The following is a 12,308-nucleotide window of genomic DNA, read 5'->3' on the forward strand; positions in this document are numbered from 1 at the left end:
AGCTCCGGACTGAGGAATGGCAGCTCCGGACTGAGGGACTGCAGCTCCGGACTGAGGGACTGCAGCTCCGGACTGAGGGACGGCCCATGGCTGGCTGACAGATCTGGCTGCTCATGGCTGGCTAACGGATCTGGCTGCTCATGGCTGGCTGACGGATCTGGCTGCTCATGGCTGGCTGACGGATCTGGCTGCTCATGGCTAGCTGACGGATCTGGCTGCTCATGGCTGGCTGACGGATCTGGCTGCTCATGGCTAGCTGACGGATCTGGCTGCTCATGGCTAGCTGACGGATCTGGCTGCTCATGGCTAGCTGACGGATCTGGCTGCTCATGGCTAGCTGACGGATCTGGCTGCTCATGGCTGGCTGACGGATCTGGCTGCTCATGGCTAGCTGACGGATCTGGCTGCTCATGGCTGGCTGACTGATCTGGCTGCTCATGGCTGGCTGACGGATCTGGCTGCTCATGGCTGGCTGACGGATCTGGCTGCTCATGGCTGGCTGACGGATCTGGCTGCTCATGGCTAGCTGACGGATCTGGCTGCTCATGGCTAGCTGACGGATCTGGCTGCTCATGGCTAGCTGACGGATCTGGCTGCTCATGGCTAGCTGACGGATCTGGCTGCTCATGGCTAGCTGACGGATCTCGCTGCTCATGGCTGGCTGACGGATCTGGCTGCTCATGGCTGGCTGACGGATCTGGCTGCTCATGGCTGGCTGACTGATCTGGCTGCTCCTGTCTGATTGGCGGCTCTGGCAGATCCTGTCTGGTTGGCGGCTCTGGCAGATCCTGTCTGGTTGGCGGCTCTGGCAGATCCTGTCTGGTTGGCGGCTCTGGCAGATCCTGTCTGGTTGGCGGCTCTGGCAGATCCTGTCTGGTTGGCGGCTCTGGCAGATCCTGTCTGGTTGGCGGCTCTGGCAGATCCTGTCTGGTTGGCGGCTCTGGCAGATCCTGTCTGACGGACGGCTCTAGCGGCTCCTGTCTGGCTGGCGGCTCTAGCGGCTCCTGTCTGGCGGACGGCTCAGTGGGCTCATGGCAGACGGGCGGCTTTGCAGGCTCATGGCAGACGGGCAGCTTTGCAGGCTCATTGCAGACGGATGGCTCAGATGGCGCTGGGGAGACGGATGGCTCAGATGGCGCTGGGGAGACGGATGGCTCAGATGGCGCTGGGGAGACGGACGGCTCAGTCATCGCTGTGCAGACGGCAGACTCCTGCCGGCTGAGGCGCACTGTAGGCCTGGTGCGTGGTGCCGGGACTGGTAGCACCGGGCTGGGGACACGCATCTCAGGGCTAGTGCGGGGAGCAGCAACAGGATGCACAGGACTCTGGGGACACACAGGAGGCTTGGTGCGTGGTTTAGACACTGGTGGTAAAGGGCTGGAGACACGCACCATATAGCTAGTGCGTGGAGGAGGCACTGGTGGTACTGGGTTGGGGCGGGAAGGTGGCGCCGGAAATACCGGACCGTGCAGGCGTACTGGCTCCCTTGAACGCCGAGCCTGCCCAACCTTACCTGGTTGTATGCTCCCCGTCGCCTGACCAGTGCGGGGAGGTGGAATAACCCGCACCGGCCTATGTAGGCGAACCGGGGACACCATGCGTAAGGCTGGTGCCATGTACGCCGGCCCGAGGAGACGCACTGGTGACCAGATGCGTTGGGCCGGCTTCATGACATACGGCTCAACGCTCAGTCTAGCCCGGCCGATACGTGGAGCTGAAATGTACCGAACCGGGCTATGCACGCGTACAGGAGACACCGTGCGCTCTACTGCGTAACACGGTGTCTGCCCGTACTCCCGCTCTCCACGGTAAGTACAGGGAGTAGGCGCAGGTTTCCTACCTGACTTCGCCACACTCCCTTTAAGGCCCCCCCCAAGAAATTTTTGGGTTGTACTCACGGGTCTCCAGCCTTGTCTCCGTGCTGCCTCCTCATATCGCCTCCTCTCGGCTTTAGCTGCCTCCAGCTCTTCACGAGGGAGGCGATATTCTCCCGGTTGAGCCCACGGCCCCTTACCATCCAGTATCTCCTCCCATGTCCATGAATCCTGTGTAGGTAGGTCCTGTTGCCGCTTTCCATGCCGCTTGGTCCTATGGTGGGTAATTCTGTCCCGATCGTGTGGAGGATTGACGGACCAAAACGCAGCATTTGGAAAATAAGCCATCTTCTTTTATTTTAAAAGATGACGAAAAATAAACACGAAACACTTAATACAAACTATACAAAACAACAAACGACCGTGAAGCTAAATAACGTTGTGCACACACACACACACACACACACACACACACACACACACACACACACACACACACACACACACACACACACACACACACACACACACACACACACACACACACACACACACACACACACACACACACACACACACACAGGCTACAAACGTTCTACATAGACAATTACCCACAACCAATGAGAGCCTATGGCTACCCTAAATAAGGCTCCCAATCAGAGACAACCGAAATCAGCTGTCTCTAATTGGGAACTCATTCAGGCAACCATAGACTCTCCTAGACAACTAAACATACATAGACAACGCTAGACACCTGAACTCCACACAAACCCATATACTACACAACAACCCCTTTACCATAAAAAACACCCAAAACCAACAAAACAAAAACATTCCCCATGTCACACCCTGACCTAACTAAAATAATAAAGAAAACAAAGAATACTAAGGCCAGGGCGTGACAATTCAATTATTTTAGGATCAGTTTTCATATGCACTTAAAATAATAGGTACCCTTTTATTTAAATTATTATTTTGTATTTTATTTCTCAGAATAGTTCCTGATTACACTAAAGAGGGTTTTTAGTCTCTCTTACTACAAGAACCCTTGGTTTGGTCTTGAACATAATTTTCAGTTGAGCCGGATAACGTCTAGCTCAAAGTTTATGGAATAAGATATTTTCACTTTAAATTGACTTAAATGGTGCAGATCTCGGTTCCTTATCGTTTACGTTCACTGCTCCTACGTCTTTGACTCATCCTACTACAGTTTATACTTGTATATCATCTTTGCTGTTTTGTCTTTGTCTTTAGTTTCTCTTAATGCTAGGGGGTTACGAAACAATGTGAAGCGCAACGTCTTATTTTTATTTGCTAAACAATTTCGAACAGATTTTTGCTTTCTTCAAGAGTCTCACTCAATTTCGACTGATGCCAACTTTTGGAGGTCACAGTGGGGCAACGATATTTGGCTTTCCCATGGATCTGAACGGTCCGCTGGTGTCACTACAATGAAAAATACCTTTGGTGGTATTATTCTACACTCGGAATGTGACCCCTTTGGTCACTTTATTTGTCTTGTGATCAGTTACAATGACATTACACTCATTACTGTAAACTTCTACGGGTACAACACCAAACATGAGAATGATGAGTTGCTTGAATCTATAGAGAAACATATACTTCATTGGTTATCTACATTTCCCAATTCGTTATTATTGATAGGTGGGGACTTTAACATTACAATAGATAATTCAACTGATAGATGGCCCCCAGGTAGACCAACCAATCAGAATTTGGGTTTAATACTTTTTATGGAAAAGTTTGATCTTACTGATATATGGAGAGAGAGGATTCCGGCCGACAGATCATTCACTTGGAGTAACAAAACAGGTTCCAGACAATCCAGAATAGATTTTTGGCTTATATCCAAATGTATTGATAGTGAGCGTGTTACTACAAATATCTGTACTACTCCTCTCACAGACCATAGGGCCATTTACATTGATTTTAAAATATTTACCCCCGATACTAACCTTGGCAGAGCATCTTACTGGAAGCTAAATAGTTCATTATTAAATAATGATATAGTTAAATTTGAGGTTAAAGATCTGCTCTCACACTTTTGAGAAAGGGCTTGTGAATAAAAATCTTATTGCAAGAACTGGGAGCTCTTTAAATTTGAGGTGTCCAAATACCAAATAATAGAAAATATGGTAGTAATCTTGCTAAGACCAGAAGAGCTGAGGAGGAAAAGGTGATCATTAAGATAACTTCCCTTTCTTAGAGGTCCCCAGCCGGCCTCTCGGGGGAGGACAAGATGGAACTAATTGAGTTACAAAATAAACTGGATAATATATATAGATTAAAAGCAGAAGGAGCCTTTATTAGATCTAGGAAAAAATGGATTGAGGAGGGAGAACAGAATTCATCCTATTTCTTTAGACTTGAGAAATGTCCCTCTAAAAATAACACTATCCATAAATTAAACATTGATGATGTTATTACAGATGACCAAAAAATAATCGCTAAATATTGTAGCAATTTTTACAGAAAATTGTATAGCTCTACGTAATGTCAGGAATCCACAGATATGTTTTTTAACTCACTGAATAATGTTCACTCTATCATTTAAGTCATTTACATTTACATTTAAGTCATTTAGCAGACGCTCTTATCCAGAGCGACTTACAAATTGGTGCATTCACCTTATGACATCCAGTGGAACAGCCACTTTACAACAGTGCATCTAAATCTTTTAAGGGGGGGGGGGGGGGGGGTCAGAAGGATTACTTTATCCTATCCTAGGTATTCCTTAACGAGGTGGGGTTTCAGGTGTCTCCGGAAGGTGGTGATTGACTCCGCTGTCCTGGCGTCGTGAGGGAGTTTGTTCCACCAGTGGGGGGCCAGAGCAGCGAACAGTTTTGACTGGGCTGAGCGGGAACTGTACTTCCTCAGTGGTAGGGAGGCGAGCAGGCCAGAGGTGGATGAACGCAGTGCCCTTGTTTGGGTGTAGGGCCTGATCAGAGCCTGGAGGTACTGAGGTGCCGTTCCCCTCACAGCTCCGTAGACAAGCACCATGGTCTTGTAGCGGATGCGAGCTTCAACTGGAAGCCAGTGGAGAGAGCGGAGGAGCGGGGTGACGTGAGAGAACTTGGGAAGGTTGAACACCAGACGGGCTGCGGCGTTCTGGATGAGTTGTAGGGGTTTAATGGCACAGGCAGGGAGCCCAGCCAACAGCGAGTTGCAGTTATCCAGACGGGAGATGACAAGTGCCTGGATTAGGACCTGCGCCGCTTCCTGTGTGAGGCAGGGTCGTACTCTGCGGATGTTGTAGAGCATGAACCTACAGGAACGGGCCACCGCCTTGATGTTAGTTGAGAACGACAGGGTGTTGTCCAGGATCACGCCAAGGTTCTTAGCGCTCTGGGAGGAGGACACAATGGAGTTGTCAACCGTGATGGCGAGATCATGGAACGGGCAGTCCTTCCCCGGGAGGAAGAGCAGCTCCGTCTTGCCGAGGTTCAGTGATCAGTGATATAGAATCTAAACAGTGTGATGAACCCATCAAAGTTGAAGAGATTATAGAGTCTATCAAACATCTAAAGAACAATAAATCACCAGGTGTTGAAGGAATTACATCAGAATTTTACAAATTATTTTCTGAACAAATAGCTCCCTTCCTATTTGAAGTCTTTTTAGAGAGTATTAAAAACAATGTTCTCCCTTCTACAATGAGTCAGGGGTTAATAATACTGATACCTAAGCCTAAAAAAAGAAGTGCTGCTCATCGATAACTGGCGTCCAATTTGTCTTCTTAATAATGACTATAAGATATTAGCCTTACTACTTGCAAAAAGAATTAAAGAAGTCCTGGATGCAATCATTGATGAAACACAGTCTGGCTTCATGAGGAACAGACATATTTCTAACAATGTCAGACTAGTATTAGACATACTTGACTACTCAGACCTAATTACTGAGGATAGCTTCATATTATTTTTAGATTTTTATAAAGCATTTGACACAGTAGAGCATCAGTTTCTCTTCCACTCCCTTGAGAGACTTGGCTTTAGGGATTTTTTCTGTAAGGCTATTAAGACTCTCTATGCAAATAGTAACAGCTCTATCAAATTGAAATATGGCACCTCACTTAGATTTGAGTTAAAGAGAGGAATTAGGCAAGGTTGTCCTATCTCCCCGTATCTGTTTTTATTAATCACCCAACTTCTTGCAAATTCTTTAAAAAATTGTCCTGTACAAGGTATTTCCATAGCTGGTAAAGAAATTATTATAAGCCAGCTGGCTGATGATACTACACTTTTTTTGAAAGACGCTAACCAAATTCCCATATCGATCAATGTGATACAATCCTTTTCCAAAGCGTCTGGTCTATACCTTAACATTAATAAATGTGAACTCATAGTTGTCAAAGATTGTGTGACACCTTCATATTCTGGTATTCCAGTAAAATAAGAACTTACATATTTAGGCATAACCATTACAAAGGATCAGAAGTCTAGAGGCTTACTAAATTTTAACCCTCTTATTAAAAATACCCAGAAGTGTAACAGCAGCCTTCCTCCTCTTCAAGAGAAGAGAAGGTGTAGCAGGGATCGGACCAACACGCAGCGTAGCCAGTGCTCAACATGTTTAATGATGACGAATAAACGTGAACACTTAACAAATAACAAAATGTGGCAAACCGATACAGCCCTATCTGGTGCAGAGAAAACACAGAGACAGGAAACAACCACCCACAAAATCCCAACACAAAACAAGCCACCTATATATGATTCCCAATCAGAGACAACACAAAACATCTGCCTCTGATTGAGAACCATATTAGGCCAAACATAGAAACAGACAAACTAGACACACAACATAGAATGCCCACCCAGCTCACGTCCTGACCAACACTAAAACAAGCACAAACACAACAAGAACTATGGTCAGAACGTGACAAGAAGAAGCTAAATCAATGGCTACAGAGGGACTTATCTTTAAAAGGTAGTCATAATAACCAAGGCTGAAGGTATCTCTAGACTAACATATGGCGCTCTATCTTTATATTTTGACAGTAAAATAAGCAAGGAGATAGACCAGATGCTTTTCAACTTTCTTTGGAGAAACCGTACCCATTACATTAGGAAAACTGTTGTAATGAACACTTATGAGAATGGTGGACTGAATTTTCTGGACTTTACTACTTTAAATAATACTTTTAAGATCAATTGGATAAAACAATTCCTAAAAAGACCCACTTCTATCTGGAATTTTATTCCTCATCATGTTTTCTCTACTTTTGGTGGCCTTAACTTCATGTTGTTGTGCAATTATAATATTGACAAAATTCCAGTGAAACTTTCAGCTTTTCATCGGCAGGTTTTCTTGTCATGGTCCTTAATTTAGAAACACAATTTTTCTCCACACAGAGATTATATATGGAATAATCGGGATATATTGTATAAAAATACTTCTTTGTTTTTAGAATATTGGTTCCGAAATAATATCCTATTGGTGAGCCAACTGGTAAATGCAGAGGGTCTTTTACGCAGTTATAAGGAATTCTTATCTCTTTACAAGGTCCCTGTAACACCTAAAGATTTTGCAATTGTTTTAGACGCCATTCCCTCAGGTGTTGCTCTGTTATTCAGGAACGTGTCAAGACCTGACCCTCAGGGCCTACCTTCTATTGACCCTTCTATTGACCCCTTGACTCATCAGTAGGAAAGATTTGTTTCTCTTTTGGCCCATTCAACAACAGAGCGATACGAACCTTGTTTCAGCAGGATGTTGTATCTATACCTTATGTCATGCCTTATTGGAATGGATTTATTGATAAATATCTGTTGGAAAAAAGTTTGGATGTTGCCACACACATAAATACCTACTTGTTAACAAAATTAAGGAGGTTTCCTTTAAAATTATTCATAAATATTATCCTGCCAACCACTATATGAAGAAGTTTAAGGAAAACATTAACTCAAATTGCTCCTTTTTTTTGTAATGACCGCCCAGAAACAGTGTTGCATCTTTTTGGGCATTGTATACAGTGGGGGGGAAAAGTATTTAGTCGGCCACCAATTGTGCAAGTTCTCCCACTTAAAAAGATGAGAGAGGCCTGTAATTTTCATCATAGGTACACTTCAAATATGACAGACAAAATGAGAACTTTTTTTTCTCCAGAAAATCACATTGTAGGATTTTTAATGAATTTATTTGCAAATTATGGTGGAAAATAAGTACATGTAAGAAAACTGTGGCAAGACATCAGTAGATTTATAATTTAACACATTTATGAAGATTTTACACTATTGTGGAGAGATGTACTGCTTGGATTCTTTACATATGATAAAAATAAGCTGAAACATTTACAGCTAGTGTCACGAATCCCGCCGAGGATGGTGCCTCTTCCTGTTCGGGCGGCGCTCGGCGGTCGTCGTCACCGGCCTACTAGCTGCCATCGATTCCTTTCTGTTTTGTTTGTGTTAGTTTGGGCTGATTGGGTGCACCTGTTTTGAGTTTAGTTTGGTGGGTAGGCTATTTAAGGGCAGGTAGCCCGCTGGCTGTTGTGCGGGCTTGTTTTCTGTTATGTTGGTGTTGGATTGTGAAGTGGATTGTGGTATTTTCTCGGAACAGTGTAGTCCGGTGTTTTGGACTTATCTTTTTCATGCGCCCGTGTGTTTAGGGCATGATCGTTTTCCTATGTGTTGGAAAATAAATCCACGTTCGTTAAACCTGCTCTCTGCGCTTGACTCCATCCACCCATTCCTCCTAGTAGCTCTGACAGAAGCCCGCACCACATATGGAGTCAGCAGGAGCAGCGACCACCCCTCTCCCAACTATGGAGGAGCGTGTCCATCATCATACAGCTGTACTTCATCGTATCGGGTCAGCGATGGACCAGATGATGGAGAGGATGGAGCGATGGGAGAGGAGTGGTCTCCCGACGCCTCCTTCAGCTCCCCTGCAGACGACACAACCCACTCCTACAGGGTCATCGGCTGGGACCAGCACATTGCGTCTCACCCCCCCCCCCCCCCGAGGGTGTACGATGGAGCAGCGGCTGGTTGCCAGGGATTTCTGCTCCAGCTTGAGCTTTACCTGGCTACCGTGCGTCCGACTCCCTCGGGTGAAGAGAGTGTAAGCCTCCTTGTCTCCTGTTTGTCAGGGAGGGCCCTGGACTGGGCCAACGCAGTATGGAACAGCCCAGATTCGGCTCGGGACCATTACGCGGAGTTCACCCGCCGGTTTCGGGCTGTGTTCGATCACCCACCAGAGGGCCGAGCGGCGGGTGAGCGTCTGTTCCACCTCAGACAGGAGACGAGGAGCGCCCAGGAGTTCGCTTTAGAGTTCCGGACCTTGGCTGCTGGTGCGGGGTGGAATGACAGGGCCTTAATAGACCATTACCGTTGCAGCCTCCGGGAGGACGTCCGTCGGGAGCTAGCTTGTCGGGACACCACACTCTCCCTCGATGAACTGATAGACATGTCGATACGACTAGATAATTTGCTAGCTGCCCGCAGGCGTTCAGAGGGGGTCCTGTCCATTCCACCTCCCAGCCCTCCCGCTCCAACTCCGATGGAGTTGGGAGGAGCTGCATCTAGGGGGACTGGAGGAGGTGGCTCCTCTTGCACCTACTGTGGCCGGAGAGAACACACTTCGGACCGGTGCTGGAGGAGTCCATCTGGGAGTCGGGATGGCAGGCGGAATATTCCTCGGCCACCCCAGGTGAGTCGGCACAAGACTCACCCAGAGCTCCCTGTTGGTCACATGTTTTTGGTTATTTTTTTCCCTGCGTTTTCCCCCTCTCTTCAGCATAAGGCGCTAGTCGATTCAGGCGCAGCTGGGAGTTTTATGGATCGCGGACTCGCCCGTAAATTGGGTATTCCGCTGGTGCAGATAGACCCACCTTTTCCCGTGCACTCCCTAGATAGCCGACCGTTAGGGTCAGGGCTGGTCAGGGAGGCCACGATTCCACTGGACATGGTAACCCAGGGGGATCATAGGGAGCAGATCAGTTTTTACCTTATTGATTCACCTGGGTTTCCAGTGGTGTTGGGGTTCCCTGGCTAGCCATTCACAATCCCCTCATTTCCTGGCGACAGGGAGCTCTTCAGGGGTGGTCAGATAAGTGTTCAGGTAGGTGTGTGGGAGTTTCCATCGGTGCCACATCGGTGGAGAGTCCAGACCAGGTTTCCACTGTGCGCATTCCCCCAGAATATGCCGATTTGGCTATCGCTTTTAATAAGAAAGAAGCGACTAAATTACCACCTCATCGATGGTGGGATTGCGTGATAAACCTCCAGGAGAACGCTGCACTTCCCAGGAGTCACGTGTACCCATTGTCACAGGAGGAGATGTTGGCTATGGAGACATATGTCACGGAAGCTCTGGGACAAGGGTTCATTCGGCCCTCCATGTCTCCCGCCTCCTCGAGTTTCATTTTTGTGAGAAAAAAGGAGGGAGGACTGCGTCCGTGTATTGATTATCGAGGTCTAAATTCAATCACAGTGGGATTTAGTTATCCACTACCTCTCATCGCTACGGCGATGGAATCATTCCACGGAGCGCGTTTTTTTCACAAAACTGGACCTCAGGAGCGCGTATAATCTGGTGCGTATTCGAGGAGGAGACGAGTGGAAAACAGCGTTTAGTACCACATCAGGCCACTATGAGTACCTCGTCATGCCGTATGAGTTAAAGAATGCTCCAGCCGTCTTCCAATCCTTTGTAGATGAGATTCTCAGGGAATTGCAGGGGCAGGGTGTGGTAGTATATATTGATGACATCTTGATCTATTCTGCCACACGCGCCGCGCATGTCTCCCTGGTGCGCAGGGTGCTTGGGCGACTGCTGGAGCATGACCTGTACGTCAAGGCTGAGAAATGTGTGTTCTCCAAACCAGCCGTTTCCTTCCTGGGTTATCGCATTTCCACCTCGGGGGTGATGATGGAGTGTGACCGCGAAAAGCCGTGCGTAATTGGCCGACTCCAACCACGGTAAAGGAGGTGCAGCGGTTTTTAGGGTTTGCCAATTACTACCGGAGGTTTATCCGGGGTTTTGGCCAAGTGGCTGCACCCATTACCTCACTGCTGAAGGGGGGGCCGGTGCGTCTACGGTGGTCGGCCGAGGCAGATGGAGCCTTCAACCAGTTGAAGGCAAGGTTTACTGAGGCTCCCGTGTTGGCGCATCCGGACTCTTCGTTAGCGTTCATAGTGGAGGTGGATGCGTCCGAGGCTGGTGTTGGAGCCGTGCTATCATAGCGCTCGGGCACACCACTGAAGCTCCGTCCCTGTGCTTTCTTTTCTAAGAAGCTGGAGCCGGCGGAGCGGAACTATGATGTGGGGGACCGGGAGTTACTAGCTATGGTAAAAGCCCTGAAGGTGTGGAGACACTGGCTAGAGGGGGCTAAATACCCTTTTCTCATCTGGACTGACCACCGCAATCTGGAGTATATCCGAGAGGCGAAGAGACTGAATCCGCGTCAAGCTAGGTGGGCCATGTTCTTTACTCGTTTTAGATTTACGATCTCTTACCGACCAGGTTCCCTCAACACTAGGGCCGACGCGCTGTCTCGTCTCTATGACACGGATGACCGGCCCATCGATCCGACTCCCATCCTTCCAGCCTCGTGTCTGGTGGCCCCGGTGGTATGGGAGGTGGACGCGGACATCGAGCGGGCGTTGAGGGTAGAACCTGTGCCGTCCCAGTGTCCGACTGGCCTTAGGTACGTACCGCTTGGTGTTCGTGATCGATTGATTCGGTGGGCTCATACACTACCTTCTTCGGGTCATCCGGGGATTGAGAGGACAGTGCGGGGTCTTAGGGGGAAATACTGGTGGCCCACCTTGGCTAAGGACGTGAGACTCTATGTCTCTTCCTGCTCGGTATGCGCACAGAGTAAGGCTCCTAGGCACCTGCCGAGAGGGAAGTTACAACCCCTTCCGATTCCACAACGGCCATGGTCTCATTTATCGGTAGATTTCCTGACTGATCTTCCCCCTTCCCAGGGGAACACTACCGTTTTGGTCGTTGTGGATCGGTTTTCTAAGTCCTGTCGTCTCCTTCCATTGCCTGGTCTCCCTACGGCCCTACAGACTGCGGAGGCTCTATTTACCCACGTCTTCCGGCACTACGGGGTGCCGGAGGACATCGTATCTGATCGAGGTCCCCAGTTCACGTCCCGGGTATGGAGGGTGTTTATGGAGCGTCTGGGGGTCTCGGTCAGCCTTACCTCTGGGTATCACCCCGAAAGTAATGGGCAGGTGGAAAGAGTGAACCAGGAGGTGGGTAGGTTTCTGAGGTCGTATTGCCAGGACCGGCCAGGAGAGTGGGCAAGGTACGTCCCGTGGGCAGAGTTGGCCCAGAACTCACTCCGCCACTCCTCAACTAACATGTCGCCATTTGAATGCGTATTGGGGTACCAGCCGGTCCTGGCTCCGTGGCATCAGAGCCAGACCGAAGCTCCTGCGGTGGAGGAGTGGGTACAGCGCTCTAGGGAGACCTGGCGGGCAGTCCAGGCCTCTCTCAGGCAGGCCAGTGAGCGGC

The sequence above is a fragment of the Salvelinus fontinalis genome, chromosome 33 (assembly GCF_029448725.1).
Source record: "Salvelinus fontinalis isolate EN_2023a chromosome 33, ASM2944872v1, whole genome shotgun sequence".
Taxonomy (NCBI): Eukaryota; Metazoa; Chordata; class Actinopteri; order Salmoniformes; family Salmonidae; genus Salvelinus; species Salvelinus fontinalis.